The 16,254-nt window shown below is 51.0% G+C and overlaps 1 long non-coding RNA gene across 1 annotated transcript; it reads right to left on the minus strand.

The window, feature by feature from the left end:
• Positions 1-8,152: 8,152 nt before the first annotated feature.
• Positions 8,153-10,811, minus strand: LOC125689268 (uncharacterized). The gene is made up of 3 exons (XR_007375155.1): positions 10,271-10,811; positions 8,336-8,499; positions 8,153-8,241 (listed from the first exon to the last, which is right to left on the minus strand). It is a non-coding gene; the product is annotated as an uncharacterized LOC125689268 (long non-coding RNA).
• Positions 10,812-16,254: the final 5,443 nt, after the last annotated feature.

Consider the following 16,254-nt stretch of genomic DNA (forward strand, 5'->3'; position numbering starts at 1 on the left):
AGGCTTCCTTTCTTTTCAGGCTACCAGGGGATTGGCTTACAGGCTTTGCTTTAAGCAAATACAAATGTGCTTGTCCCTTAGCAGCATTTCCCTTGCAGCCATCACCTACTCAGTTGATCTTTCAGTCGTCAACTCCCATTCCCCGTTTCTCCATTGGTATCAACCTGCCCCTTGCTAGATACCATCTCCCTTTCAGCTTTAGGTTCCCAAACAGGGAGGCTCTCAGGAATGGGCTGTCCCTTACCATCACGACCAGAGTGGAGAAGATGCTCTCCCAGGTCACGGCCGAACACCCTCTCCTTCTCCACCTCCCGCTCTTTCCGTTGCTTTGGCCGGGCCTTCACCACGGAACGAAGGAAGGTGAGGAGCTTGCCGCGCTTCTTTGGCACTGCACAACAAAAGGAAGAAACCAGTTCATCTCAGGTTTGGCTCCGTTGGACGAGGCCGAGCACAACACATTCTACAGAGCACCTCAAAACGGGAAGAACATGATGAGCAAGTGCGTACCAAAATGGATTTTCCCCAACCCTGGAGGAGTCCAAGGCCAGACTGGATGGGGCCCTGGGCAGCCTGGTCCAGTCCCACATTAAATGTGGAGCTTGGTTGGCAGCCCAGCTTGAGGCAGGGGGCTTGGAGCTTGATGATCCTTGAGCTCCCTTCCATGCCAAGCCATTCTACAAGGATTCTAGGATTTCCCCAGCTCCAGTCATAAACACAGGAGGACTGGGCCAAATCTCTGCACGTTCTGATGGAGTTTAATGCACTCCTCTTGCTTAGCTTGCTCAACCTGGGCATTAAGGACCCTCTTGAAAAGCCACGTTCTGATCAAGCACAGAAGCACTAGCACAACCAGACCTCTATCTGTCCACCAGGGACGCTGGCTGTTCTCAGCCTCGTACTGACTTGCAGGAGAACTACCTTTGCCTTCCCTCATTCTCACTGCCTACAAACACCAGCCATACGCCCCGTGCTATGCATGAAGGATCATCAGCACACAGGATAACGTGGGAAGGATAAGGGAGGTATTAAACATGGAACACACCCAAAAAAGACTCCATTTTGCTTCCCTGCACCATCAAATGGATCATCCGTACCTGGCTTTGGCACCGAATTGATGAGAGACTCCGGGATTTTTCCGTTAATGAGCTCCACGCACTCACCAGGGAAAAATCCAACCTGTAACAAGAAGAAGAAGAGAGGTGTGATACTGAAGGCAGCGTTTCTCAGGCCTGAACTGTTCAAACATCACATTTTCCTCATAACGTGCCTGCCGGATGCTCCATAAGACAATCCAACAAAAAAATGGCCTGCTTAAAATTAATAATTATTCCAAATTGGCAGGCAAATATCCATAAAACTGTGTATGGAGCGGGGAAAGGACAAGTATGCTATGCACCCCTAAATATCAAGTGTGCCCGAAGGGAAAGACTTCATACAGAAGCTATATATTATAGATGGATGCAGCTAGATCTGAGTTAGCACAGCCTATGAACTTTCTGCTTGCTGACTGAGATGCAGCTGCCATCTCCAGCTCTGAGCTACCCAGCCTTCTGCAGCCAGCAGCAGCAGCAAGCACACAGAGGCTCTGTTACCCTGCCTCATCTCGGCTGACAGGCAGCGACTTCCTAAAAGACACTGACTTCACCTTCCGCATGGGTGCAAGCACAAGTGCTCAGAGACACTGAAACACGTGTCCTAGCTGCTGCATTTCCAAAGGTGCGGTTCAGTGGCCGTGACCTGATGCATGCTGTGAGGGCTCTTCTTTCTAAGTTAATTGAGGAGACAGTTTCCTACAAAGACCAACTTTCAGCTCTGGCCCAAGCCCACAGCAAAAGGGAAAGTCCTCTGACACCAACACTGGGAAACCATTTTCCATGAGGAGCCATGCTGTGCAGGCAGGGCAGCTCTAAGCTGAGATTCCTGCCTCGACCCAAGTTGCGCTCTCATGTCTGAAGCTTGTGTCTACCTGAAAGCCGTGCTTGCCTCTCCAGCGGGGGCTCAGCTCCTGAGGCGGCATATCGATGACGCACACGAGGTCTCCCACCTGCAAGAGATTGCAACGTCAATCCCAGCTTCAGCACGGCTGGGAGGAAAGCGCAGCTCAAATGACTGCATTCTTCTGCACTGCCCAATATCGTCAAGCTTGAGAGCCATTGCACCAGTGCAGCTCTTCAGGCATTTGCAGTCGTACAACCGAACGTGGAGGTAGAAGAGTCACTACAATACACAACACACAGAATTCAGCTGTTCAGTATGAAATGGTTCTCAAAAGCAGCAGGTTCTTTGCCAAAGGGAGAGCTCCAATTAAACCGCAGGCATAAGTCAGCGGAACAGATCCTGAACAGATCTGCACACTCCATACACTGCTCTGCCATTGCTCAGAGACCAGGCTACCACACTGGGCAGTAGCTCTTTGATCACAAGATTCCAATGCCAAATAGAGCCATAGTTTAGAGATGGCTGAACTCCTCCCTGCATCCAACCCACTGCAAGTCTAATCTGGAACCGCATCTGCTGGGCTTCACCTCACCAAACACTCTGAAGCTGTCTGAGAATATTCCTGATAGCTTCACATGTTATACTCTTCTGTACAGGACAACAAGGAACGCCCTTAACTGCTTACCTCCAAGGAGAGTTCACCCGGTGCCTGGGCAACGTATCTCTTAATAACGTGGGCAGCAGCAATAGCTGGGATATTAAGAGATGACTCCTCACAGACCAGCAGGGGCTTCCCGTTGTTCTCAGCCTGAAACAGAGAGCACAGGCCATGGTGAGGAGCTGAGGGCAAACGAGGAGGATTTCAGGCTGAGGAGCACGTCAGCAGAGAAAGCTGCAGGAAATGCACTCGGTCCTTATCATGGGCACACAAGAAGGAACGGCAAGGCTAAGAACATGCCCGCAGCAAGGAAAGAAAGCCTTTAAGGCAGCTTTTCAGTGACACTGATAGAGCCGCAAGGATTCGCTCTCCCTTGAAAAGCAGGAGAGCACATCTGCAGCTCACTCTGCTGGCTCAAATCAGGGAACAAAGACCAATCAGAGCTCCGTACTCTACCTCCATCCGTGTCATGTCAGGCCCACAGCTGATCTCGCTGCACGCGACGCCCATCACAGCAGGCACGACAAGCTGGAACTGAAGAGAAACACGCTCATATTTTCTCTCTGAACACACCACAGTATTGAGAGACTACCGGAGAACTACCTTTGGCTATCCTCTGGCACAGGCAGGTGCTCTAGAAGCAACCACTCTGTTCACTCCGTTCAAATGGGACAGCCCATTAGGCAGCATTTGACCAAGCAGCTGTCCCTCTGCTAGCAGATGGGGACTGGCACAAAGCAGCAGATGCATTCGCCCAGGGCGCTCTGACAGCGCAGCAGCAGGGCAGTGAGAGGAATCATTGCTGCAGGTGCATCTGCTCCCCGGCCACGGCTCCCAGCAGCCTCACCACCGGCACCTGCTGCAGCCCCGCACATCAAGGACATTTCCTTGATTGCATCTCTGCTGTGCTCCCTACAGCTGCCGCACACACTCACACAGCCCAAGCGTGCGTGCTTGTGACCTTGGGTCACGCTCTGCAGCTCGGCACAAACTGGGCCTAGGACTCTTTGCCTAAGGGTTTGGTTTCCTTCAGACCAGCTGGTCACAGCACCACACACAGCATCCTTCTGAGGGCGGAGCTGCAGGGGAAGGGAAAAAGCCCACACGGGACCAGTGTCCCATCAAAGCTGGGTGAGGCTGTGTTACCAAACATGTTGCGACACAGTGCTGGTCAACCACGTGGGGGGACAAAGCGTGGCACGTACCTGGCAGGAGATCAGAACAAGGTAGACAATTCCTTGAACTCGCAGCTGTTTCTTGTCACTTTGCTCTGTTCTTCCACGAGCAAAAGCTGCACCAAGGGAGCGGGTAGAGGAGAGAGAAGGAACAGGTCTGTGAGCTTGCACAATGGAGCAAAGATGACAAGGGAAAAACCATGGGACAAATGCCATCTTTGTGGATCGCTTGGGAATGCAGGTACTGGCTGAAAGTTACGTCTGATGGACAAGAGTAAGCAGCATGAGCTGCTAGGAGCTCCACCAGCCAGCAGTTCTCAACAGCTCACTGCCCACCCCTGTATCTCACGCCCTGTCTCAGCTTACCTACAAGATGCTGTGCAAGACACAAGGGGTGAAAACGAAGGCACTCAGTCGCTGCACAAGGGCAACAAGCGAGCTACTCACGCAGAGCTCAAGCGCTCCAATGAAGGGACGCAGCACGCACTGCTCCTCCCCTCATTCCAGCCGCTTGTGACATCACTAAGGGCCACCAGGCTGCTCCGCCATGACAACAGGGTGGGGAGGCAAGACCATGTCACAGGACCAGAAGATTCCAACACAGCACCCAACATTCTAGAATCAGCGGGCGGTTGGAATTCTACCTCAGCCCAATCCTGCAGAAGCTGCCATGCGGTTGTCATGACCACAGCGCAGGACCCAGCGCTTGCTCCTGTGCAGCCTCCTACGACTGGCCTCAGCTGTGCAGCCTGGTACGACTGGCCTCAGGCCGTCCCTCTGCAGGGCCTTCCTGCCCTCGGGCAGATGGACATTGCTTCCCAACAGTGTACCTTGCAGCGCAGGGCCTATGTACAATCCACACTGGACTCCTATAGATCTCTATCAAGCTATCTATACCTAGACACACAGTCACCACTACCATCTTTTTTCTTAGTCTTGAGGTACACCATTCAGCTGTTTCATTGTCATCAAACAACCCCACTGACGGCACACTGCTGACACAACGTCCTCGCAAACACAGCAGCAACTCCTGGCACCGATAGCTCCGGGTACAACAAGCACAGGGCTCTGGGTTGCTTTGGATGCAGTTGCAGCATGGATCTGAGGGCTATGTGGAAGGGGATATATTGCAAATTGCACCGACGTTTTCACACCATTTCTCTTTCGGCATGGTCCCAGCACCTGGCACGCTGATCATCATCCTGAATATACATTTTGTCAAAGTTCTACAACTAATGAAATAGTTCCTTACCAAACACAATCTGATCACTCTTCTGGCCATATTTTGTTCCAGCTACCGCTTCCTGCGGGTGCCACAAACAGCGCTGCATCACCTATAGCTCTCTGCCCTTACAGTTCTCACGCTGTCTGGGCAGTCCTCGTGGCCTCAAAACTCTCTCATGCCACACGTGCCACATTCTGAGGCACAGAATATATATCACACTACTTCAAAACGCCTTTTTTTTTTTTTTTTTTTTTTTTTTTTTAATATAATGATACTAGGGATAATCATCTGGAGCTAGAGCAATATGAAGAAATTCCCTTCAGTTCAACCATAAGTCTGCCCCATGGACTCCAGAAGAGCTCTAAGAATACGCAGGGTGGACATGGATGGCAGCTACCATAAGAGTAAGCAATGACAAATGCGGTTGTGAGCCATGCTGTGTCATTGCATCTGCAGGCAGGGATTCTCCTTGGACTGAGCAGAGGGCAGATGTAGCCTGAGAAAAGAACTTAGGATCATTCAGGAAAAGCAAATGAGTTGAGTAATTAATTGAAGAAACTCACGTTCTAAAGGTACTTAGAAGGAGAGAGTATTTCCCAACAGAATGGGTTTAACTGTCTATTACCTGTTTTGTTGGACAGGTCTACTCTATATATGCTTAGACTGACCTGAGAGGGCATGCTTCAGCACACCCCAGAATTTCCAGTTTCCACATCGTCCAGGCAGCGCAAGTGCGGTGTACGTCTCCCTTGGCACAGACATCAAGCTTTTCTTCCTGTGCAATCAAACACGTGGTGAGTCAGAAAGGACTCGTGAACATGAAACTTATTTTGCACACACCATTAGAATATAGCTAAGGTACCTCCACTGAGATGAGCAAGCTTCGGTTTGGGTTTGGGCTTAAAGGCTGCCAGCTTAGATAGAAACACTGCCATTTGGAAGGCTAAGAAACCTTGGCGCTTAAAATTCCTGGAGACTTGGAGAGTTCTCAAAGAAATCTTGAAAAGCTGCCTTGAAGTATTCCTGTTGAAAATTGCTGGGATGCCTTACCACATCATTCACCAGGACCATTCATATCATACACCATAGATTAGATCAGTTTTAAAACCATGGATTGTAATTATCAGCAATACTTCCTCCCTGTGGATCTCAAGCCCTCGTGAGTGACTGGAATGGGGGGCGGCAAGGGGATTGTGGTGCTAAGCTGAACATCATTCCAGAAATCTGTTCTCCTGAACTAAAAATACGGGCTAAAGGAAACAAGGCATGTGCTCATCATTACACTGACTGCATCAGAGTGTGCTTTTGTGCACACGTGGACCTAGAGACATCGCTAAGAATTCAATTGGTCCACCCAATCCTTAAGCAACTCAGTAATTCAAGACACCTAACAAGGACGGAGGCTCAGTGGGCCATGGGCAAAGCAGGGAGGACAGAGGCAGGAAGCAGGAAGGAGTTCAACTCCAGCTCTCCCACACAAAAGACTGGGAGAGCTGAGTCAGCACCACGGGAGGAGTTACGACACAGCTTGGGAGCTTACAGAGAGACCTGAGATTGCCAAAGGACGGCGCCAGGGTAACTCTCACCAGTCCTGTGCAGGGGTTTCATGGATGCTTGGGATGCTGACTTCCACTGCCTGTGTCGTTGGTAGGAAGTCCAGGTGACAAAGGCTCCTTCTGCCTGGGTAACACTTCTGTGGTTCCATGATTATGACTGGAGGGGGGGAAAAAAAAAAAAAAAAAAAAAAGTAAAGTAAAGCACGCAACCCTGTAAAATTTGCTACTGTGTTGTTCTTGTCAGCGTGACAACTCAGATGAGGGTTACGTGTCCTGCACCGGACTGAAAATGCATCCAAGCCCATATTGCACACAGCTTCATCTCAGGGCCAAGAAGAAACGGTGCAAAGATGTTCAGAAGATTCTCGGTGCAGATGAAGGCGCAGGGTGCGTACGTATTCTCTTCAGTTCTCTTCAATAATAAATATTAATTGAGAATCCAAAGATAACTTATCAAGAAGTAGCATGAAAGGTCGATGAAAAGGAAATTACACGACAAACTATTTTCATTTAAGAAATCCCTGCTAAACCTCTCCCCATCAAAAAGGGAGCATCCTGGGCACTGTTAGCAGCAGTTCGGAGAACATCCTGCACCACAAGATGCGACACAGTCTTTTCTTCTTTATGAACAAGCCCCTCATTTCTCTACTCAGCATCAGATTCCCTCAAGTTCAAACACGAGGATCAGAACAGCCGCTCAGTCCTGCTGAGAGGAACCCACGGCTGGGATGTCCCCCCGTCCCGTTCCACGCTATTTCCAGCATCGCTGGGGAAAGGAGGAGCGACTGCCATCACCTACCCAGGCTTCTGCGAGGCCTTCCATACGGTCACACATCACAGGGAGAAGCATGGCCGAGAGCTCTCGTGCCACAAAGCTCGGGGCTGCAGAAATCAAGGTTGCCCCCAAGATGCTGTGTGTAACAACAGGACTTACTGCACGTGAGACATGAAAGACAAGGCTAAGGTGAAAAAGCCTCCACTCCCCATGGATGTGGCTGTCTGCACAGACAACAGCTGCCTGCTGTCCAGCAGCCGGATGCTCACCCATCAAAGCACTCGCCCAGCAGATGCCTTTCACAGAATCATAGAATTAGCAAGCTTGCAAAAGATCTCCAAGATCATCCAGTCCAACCGTCCACCTACCACCAATATTCCCCACTAAGCCACGTCCCTCACTGCCACATCTAACGTTTCTTGAACACCTGCAGGGACAGTAACTCCATCACCTCCCTGGGCACTCCTGTGGAGAAGTGTTTCTTAACATCCAGCCTCAATCTCCCCCCGTGCAACTTGAGGCCGTTCCCCCCAGTCCTATCGCTACTTACATGGGAGAAGAGGACGACCCCCACCTTGACATAATCTCTCTTCAGCTCACTGTAGAGAGGGATGAGGTCTGCCCTGAGCCTCCTCTTCTCCAGGCTAAATAATCCCAGTTCTCTCAGCCAGCTGCTGACACACAGCGGAAGACAACCAACCTGCAGAAGCAGCTCCATTGGGGTTGGTCCAGATGTTTGTGTGCTCCCTTCCATGGCTCAGGCCAGGCTTGCTGAGCTGCTCCTCCTTTGCGCAGGGGGAGAGCGGTGCAGATGGTATGTGCTGGCTATGCACAGCATGCCTTTCACTTGATTTTCCTCTCTCCATCTTCCATTAGCAAACAGCATTTCAAATCTTTCCTCGTGAAAAAATCACCTATGTAAAAAAGAATTGGCAATCTTGCTTTTGAAGTTTCCTCATTTGTACAACTTGATGGTTTAAAGCAGAAGCTCACCTAGCAGTGACCTACCTTAGACAATCCCAACCTGCAGGGAAAAGTCATTCTTCTGGGTGCAGAGTCTGCAGACACATTTCCAGGTCCAAGTGTCAGCCCACTTCTCAGCACAGCTTTACCAACCACAGAAATCCAGTTTACGCCTGCCGTGCTTTTCTCCCTTCTGAAACACTGCATCGCTGCAAGAAGCAAAGATTAAAATTACAGAACCACAGAATTGGGGTTGCAGGGGACCCCCAGTGATCATTGAGTCTCAAGTCCCTGCAAAACGGGCTCCCTACAGCAGGCTGCGCTGGTGGGCGTCCAGGCGGTTCTGGAATATCTCCAGACAAGGAGAAGCCACAGCCTCCCTGGGCAGCCTGTTCCAGCGCTCCATCATCCTCGCCGTGAAGAAGATCCTTTGCATTTTGATGCAGAACTTCCTGTGCTCCAGTTTGTGGCCATTTCCCCTTCTCCTGTCCCCACAGATCGCTGACAAGAGGTTGGCCATGTCCTTTGGACTCCCACACTTAACAAATACGTAAGCATTAATCAGATCTGCTCTCAGTCTTCTTTCCTCAAGGCTGAACAGACCCAGGTTCCCCAGCCATTCCATACTGAGGAGATGCTCCAGGCCCTTTATCACCTTCCTGGCCTTCTGTTGGACTCTCTCCAGGAGATCCCTGTTATTTCTGTACCAGGAAGGGAGCCCAGAACTGGATGCAGTACTGCAGGTGAGGCCTGACCAGGGCAGAGCAGAGAGGGGGGGATCACCTCCCTTGCTCTGCTGGCCACGCTCCTTTTAAAGCACCCCAGGATGCCATTGGTCTTCTTGGCCAGCAGGACACACTGCCGGCTCACAGCCAATCTGTTGTCCACCAGCATCCCCAGGTCCTTCTCTGCAGAGCTCCTCTCCAGCCGGTCACATCCTAAGCTTACTGATATTTGCAGTTATTCCTTCCCAGGTGCAAGACTCTACACTTGCTTTTGTTCCACCTCACCTGGTTTGTTTCTGCCCAGCTCTCCATCCTGTCCAGATCTTGCTGAATGGCAGCACAGCCTTTTGGCGTGCCAACCACTTCTCTCCCAGCTTTGTCTCATCAGTGCACTTACTAAGGGTGAACATATCCCCTCATCAAGGTCATTGACAAAGATATTGAACAAGACCTTGTGAGAAACACTCAAAGTCACCAATTTCAGCTTAGGCAAGGATCTTAGTGATAGCAGCAAAGTTTATTCATTATTGCAGTAACAGGCACATGCTCCCTGTTAATAAGGGAAAAATTGCACATCGATCAGAGAAATTCATCCTGTTCTGTACTCTGAACCCAACGCAGGCAATACTCTCCTGGCACTCACTGGTTGAGCGTCTAGGCTCACAATCTCCCCGACACTGTTGCTATGATGTAGTTCCATATAAGGTCCATTACCAACCTGCTCTTTTTGGTATGTTTTGTACTTCTCCATGGAGATACGAGGGCCATATTTCCAAGAGTGAGCACATTTGTTCTGTCCTGTGCCGAGCTCCCTCTCTCTCTCCACCCTGCATATTTGCCTTATTTTGTGCCTGGCTCAATTCCACCCCAATCAGAACACCCCGAATCTTTAACTTTTTAACTCTGCTCAGCAACTTTCTTAGTAGAAGGCAAACGGCTCTTTCACAAGAGGGCTGTAAGTTCAGTAAAGCCAGTACTACATACAGAAAATACTCAAAGCTTCTACAGCAACAACACAATCTCCCCTTCACAACCAGACCCAGCACCAACCCCCGGGAGCACCGCCGCTCACAGCTCTCCAGCCGCACTCTGTGCTGCCCATCACCACCACTGAGCTCAGCCAGTAAACCAGTTCTCAGCCCACCTCATCATCCACTCATCTATCCCACACTTTCTCAGCTTCATTACCAGGATGTCACAGGAGACTGTAACAAAACATTGCTGAAGTCAAGGTAGACGACACCCACTGCAGTACCTGAAATGGTCCATTCCATCCCACTCAGGCTGAAGCCTTGATTCCTTCCAGGTGCATATTAGGACCAGCCTCCAACACGGGATGAGTGCACTGGAAATTCCAGAGGTGGAGTTTGAGCCAACAGTCCACATTCCTTAAGGGGTAACAGAGCAGCAGACAACCTGAGTACACAGTTCTGGAGAAACTTATCCTTGGTTTCAAGAGCGGGCATCTCACCATTCCCAAGTACGGCCACCCAAACAGCACTTCGTACGGTGATACTCCTAAGCCTTTTCTGTGAGTGGTTCGTGTTCTGACAAGGGCTACAGGTAAACACTTTGTCCATGGTAATTTGGTCACTGAAACCAATTTTCACAAGTGCTTCTTCAGCATCTGATTGATTCATTCTACTTTCCCTGAAGAAGGAGGGTGCCATGGAGTATGGAGCTCCCACTTTATTTCTGAAGTTCTCATCAGCTCCTGTAGGACCTGTGAAGAAAAGAGGCTTCCCTTATCTGAGTCCATATTCTGCACAATCCCACATCTAGAGATTGTGTCAGAATGTAGAGTCCTCAGTGCAGAAGAGACATGGACCTGTTGGATCACATCAGAGGATGGCCACAAAAAAAAAAAAAAAAAAAACAGAACCAAGGGATCAAACAGCTCTCCTCCAAGGACAGGCTGAGAGCTGGGGCTGTTCAGCCCGGAGAAGTGAAGGCTCCAAGGCGACCTGGTAACAGCCTTTCAATATCTAAAGGGGAGCAAAAGGAAAGAACAAGGGAAAAATTAGGTTAGATATGAGGAAAATATCTTCTATAGTAAGGGTGGTGAGGCAGTGGAACAGGTTGCCCAGAGATGTGCTGGATGCCCTGTCCCTTCCAAGGTGAGGTTGGATCGGGCTCTGATCTAGCTGTGAACATCCCTGTTCCCTGTGGGGAGTCGGACTAGATCATCACAAATGGTCCCTTCCGACTCTAAGGAGTCTATGGTGTGACAGCCAATGCCATGAGGAACGGCGACACAAAGGACGTCGATGGCCTGGTGAGCAATCAGGGCAGGCAGGGAAGCCTGAGTGCTCAACAGCTCTGGAGACACTCAGCAAGCAGTCCAACCAGGAAGATCCACATCAGCACAGAGCCTGTCCATGGCAGTCCCAGTATTCAGCAGACCAGAGGCCTTGCTTCATCACACTGCTGGATCCTGTAGCTGCAGAGCTAGCTATTTAACGGGAGTCAGGGGGTGGAAGGAAGGGGGGCACTGGGTATCATACAGATTAGGAAACTAAGACCTAACCCTAACCCTAACCCTGACAGTTGGGATGGAGATCTGGGCTGATCCTGACAAAGTGGTCCAGAAGAGGGAAATCTTTCCTCTAAATACATTTCCTATAAATACAAAGCAAGATCTGCAAGAAACAGAAAAAAACATAGGACCCCAGGGTGGTCAGCCACAGCATGCTCTGAGCTCCATGCCCTGGCATCTGTTACAAATTCATAAGGGAGATCGAGGAGAGAAGCAGACAAAACAGGAACAGAACACTTGTGTTCAGTGTGCTCGAGTAGTGGAGCCTGCATTGCACTAAGTGAGGATGAAGAAAAGGGCCTCTGGGGCCCAGAGATTTTCTTAAGCTCAGGTCCCAGCCTGATGGATGCACCACACTCTATCACCAGTCACATCGCTTACTGCGCTGGAAGAACAGAGCCCAGGGAGCCCCTTGTGAACCCCACTCCATCTGTAAGAGAGCTTCCAACATTCATCACAAAACCCACCTGCATACAAGTGATGCATGAACAGGGGGCTCATGAGGGGCTCCATTGCCTGCTCCAAAGATTTCACAGAGCTTAAACCACTAACTGGAGGAGCCCCAGAAACCCTTAAATCCCATCGAGCTGCAAAACAGAACGAGATTCAAAGAGACACAAAATGTAATTTAAATACGTGCCCTTAAACAACACTCAGCACGGGTGGAATTAATACGTAGCACAGGAGACAAGAGGGGACATGGGGAGAAGACACAGGGAGGACACAAAGACACAGGTGGATGCAAGGACACAGTGGAAGGGGACACAGAGGGTACATGTCATTAAATGGGTTGGGACAATGTGGTAGCAGACAAACCAAGTTTGGAGCCTCAGGTTGGAGATTATGCAGTAAGAATCACCAAAGAGGGAACAGAGACTTCCTGAGAAATACTGAGTTCAAAAAGAGCTGCAAAGAAGATCTGGAGAACACAGAATCCCTTTATGGAAAAGAGCATCAGCTCCAGACATTTCCAGAGTTGCAATGCACAGCCAACCAGCGTTACCTCAGGTCTGATTGGTGCTTTCCAGAAATGAGATAAGAGCAAAAGAAAGGAACAAACATCAGTCCCTGCCTTACCAGTTCAGAGAAAGGGAGATACCCCCTTCACTTCCCCCAGAAAACAATTGAAGGGCACCATAAAAACAGGCAAAGCAGATAGAGCTGCTATAAACCAGCTTAGGATCCCCGCAGAAAGGAAAAGATCAAAACCCTACAATAAAGAACGAATTGCTTACCTCCTTCCAAGAACCAGAGCCCCCCAACAACCCCTGGGAGGGGGTCACTGGGAAGAGACACTGCCTGTGGGGCTGCCAGCTTTCAGATGAGGTGAGGGAGGGCTGGAGCCAGGCTCAGCCCCATCTTCTCCCACAGCTGCATTGCTTCCACCTGTGCTTGCAGGGCTGCACCCCTCGCCAGGTGCTCCATCACTGCTTCAGGCTGTGATATCAAAGTTCCCATAAAGGCATGAAGAAAAAAAAAACCAACACCAGCAGCCAATTGGGTCTGCCTGTCTGGCAAGGGGAGCTTTACTGATGGGCAAGCTAGGATGGCCCACGTATTTTGATTCCAGTCTGTCCCCAATGGCCATTGGTGACATTTCTAATAGATAGGGGAGCACAGGCTTCAATACTGATACAGTGAGGTGCTGAGAAGCTGCACGTGCAGCACAAGGGCTGAGATGAGCGGCGTCAATGGAGCGAGTGCTGGCTGCCCAGCTGCCGGGCTCAGCTTACGGCTCCCCAGGGTGAAATGCGCGTCATCTCCTCACACAGCAATTAAAGGCCACTGTGACGTTATTGGAGGGTTTGGTGTCCTCAGTGGGTGAACCTGGCACCTGCCTTTATGGCAGCATGTGGCCTTTGGGCTCCAACAGCAACACAAACCCCACAGAAACAGGGAGGCTGCAGTGCATCCTTCGTGCAGCCCTGCGCTCCTCGAGCCAGAGATCGCTGACGTGCTGCAGTGCCCCATTGCTGCTGCGGCTCAACGTGGGATTGCTGAAGTCGCTGCAGATGGAGAGAAAAGACAGATCATCTCCAGAAAGCACTGCCCGTACAACTTGCCCACGTGCATGGGGCACGAGCCCCATTTTGGGGGCAATGACCCCCACTTGCAGGGCACTATTTCCCCCCCCCCCACAATGTCACAGCTGTGCACCGAGGGCACCATCACCCCACTGCGCATGGCCATCAACTCGTCCCAGGACTCCACGCATCCCACAGGCATCCCTGTCCCCGTCCTCAACCCCACAGTGACATCAGCAAGGAGCAAAGTGGGGCAGAGGACATGGGGGGACTTGAGGGGACATGAGAGGGCATGTGGGGACACAGGGATGTGTGAGGACATGGGGGAACATGGATTTGATGTGTGGGGTCAGAACTACAGAGGTGAGATGAGGTGACATGTAGATGTGACACAGGGAGGTGGCAGGCCGTGCCAGGAGGTGCCGGTGCCATTTGAGCAGCACTGCGGGGCAGATGAGCAGCACCAGCCCAACCTGGGGGCAATGGTGATGCTCCAGGATGAGGAGCTGATATTGGTCTTCCAGCAGGTAGGAGTTTGTTATCCATACTGTACTTCTTTGGCTGTTTTAAAATCAGTGATTGTATGTGGTCTGATCCCATGTCTTTGAAAAGTGTAGTTTAAGGATCGTCAGCTGAGAAGATCGGCAGAACATGGGGCCATTGCAGGGAGAAGGCATGGGGAAGGAAGTGAGGAAAGCAAGGAGAAATCCTGAAAAAGGAATGGGCAAAGAAAGGAGGTAAGACATAGGGGAATGAAGGGGAATGGACAGAATAGCTGTAGAGCAGCCTAAAAAGCAGCAAGAAGCTCTGGGAGGACTGTCAAGTGCCAGATTCTGTATCGGGTGTGTATCTGTGTGCATATGTTGCCATTACCTGCTTGGGTCAGGGTTCTTGTCAGTTCTGAGCTCCTGCAGTGGGAAGAGCTCGAGCAACTGGTGCAGTCGCTGCAGACCTGTGGGATGGGGGAGTGTTTGATAAGGACAGCCCTGCAGCCCTCAGCTGGACAAATTTGCTCTGTGTGCCCAGACTGGGAGCTGTACAGTGCCCGGCTGCACTGCTCCAGCTCAGAGCCCGCTGCCTGCAGCTGCATCTTTGCTTCCTTCCCTCCTGCCCAGAGCCTTGAGGGTGCTCCCACAGTCTCCTGCCCACCCCCAGAATGTCAGAGAAGACAGCTGGCAGCGAGCTGCAGGAATCCCAGCACCCTGTTTTCCTTCTGCCTGCAGCTCTCTCCTCCTCTGCCACACAGGGCTCCAGCCTGCAAAATGCGAATGGCCAGGGGGAAAGGGAGTGCTGGCAGGACCGACTGCTGCAGCTGGCCGGGGAGGGTCTGCGTACCCCATGCCCTTCAGGGCGATCTGTCCAGCTGCAGGAAGACCAGGGTAGGGCAGCTGAGAAGCTGCCCCCATCAGAGGGGGGAACAAGCTGTCCTTCCACAGAGACATTCCTCTCACAGCCAGATGCACCCACACAACTCTCAGGCCATCTTGCCAATGGCAGCTGTGACACATCAATTCTTTGTAGGCAGGTGAATTAATTTTTTCCATCTGTAAACTTAGGGGGAGAACTGCAGTTTTTGTTAATCTTTGTAGGAACACTGTCATGGTCCACACAGAACTCAAAGCTGCAGCTTTGTGCTAGATCTGGCTGCTTAGACTTGCTAGAACTGAAAACTTCCCATTTTATGGCATGAAAAGAACAAAAAGCCAAAAATGAAACCCGCAGTGAAAGAAAGGCTTTTGAAGAAAAATACGTGGAAGTATAAACAAGACAGAGGCTGAGCAAACATTAACACGGCCCAGCGCTTTCTGCCAATGGGCTCTAATTCCGTTATCATTAAATTTGCTGGGCAGTTGCATTTTGGTATTCGAACATTTAGAAACAATGCAACAGACGCTGGCAAAAAGAAAAAAGAATAAAAAAAAAAAACCAACTCCTTTTTTACAACTATTTATATGCACTTGGCACAGCTCTCCTGGGTTTGGAGTAGTTTCCCTCTTTCTTCGTCGTCTTTCCCCCCACAACCCCTCCACTTCGAACTTCGTGCTCCTCTCCCGTCCTCACAGCACACACACCGGATCGCCAGGCACTGCGCCGCCGCTCCCCCAGTCCCGTCGGAAAAGTTCTTTCCGCGGTCTCTGCTGCCACCTCGTGGCCAATGCGCGGAACTGCCGCTGTCTGCCGCCGAGTCCTGCCAGCAGCACAACGCATGTGCGTACAAATGCGGAAGTGGCGTTTTAACCGCTCTGCCCAGCTAATCCGCCACTCTCTATGGTGATCAGTCCTCCAGCTAATAGCGAACACGCGCCCATCAACTTAACAATAGCAATTTTTTCGAAACACCACTACAGATACGGGCAAGCAGCCGATTCTCGGACCGCCGGCTCAGCAATCTTCTCCCCCTTCCAATCCAGGATGCCCCTCATTTATTTCCGCCGTTTTATGCCCTAACCCACCAAGGAACAGAGCGGTTGGGCTCACAGCTGCTCCACAGCGCCTCGTGCCACGCAATTTGCTCACCACCCTGGTGAATTAGCGAACGGCCCTTCCAGCCCCAGCCCCGCACCGTCCCCCAGCTGCGTAAAAGCCCTCGCAGCGACAGCGAAACGTGAGCAGCTCGGGGATTCGCTGTTGCGGTACTGGCGTGCAGCAGCACCGACTCCACAGCAACCCGGGACCAGA

Source organism: Lagopus muta, chromosome 2 (assembly GCF_023343835.1).
Source record: "Lagopus muta isolate bLagMut1 chromosome 2, bLagMut1 primary, whole genome shotgun sequence".
In the NCBI taxonomy this organism is placed as follows: Eukaryota; Metazoa; Chordata; class Aves; order Galliformes; family Phasianidae; genus Lagopus; species Lagopus muta.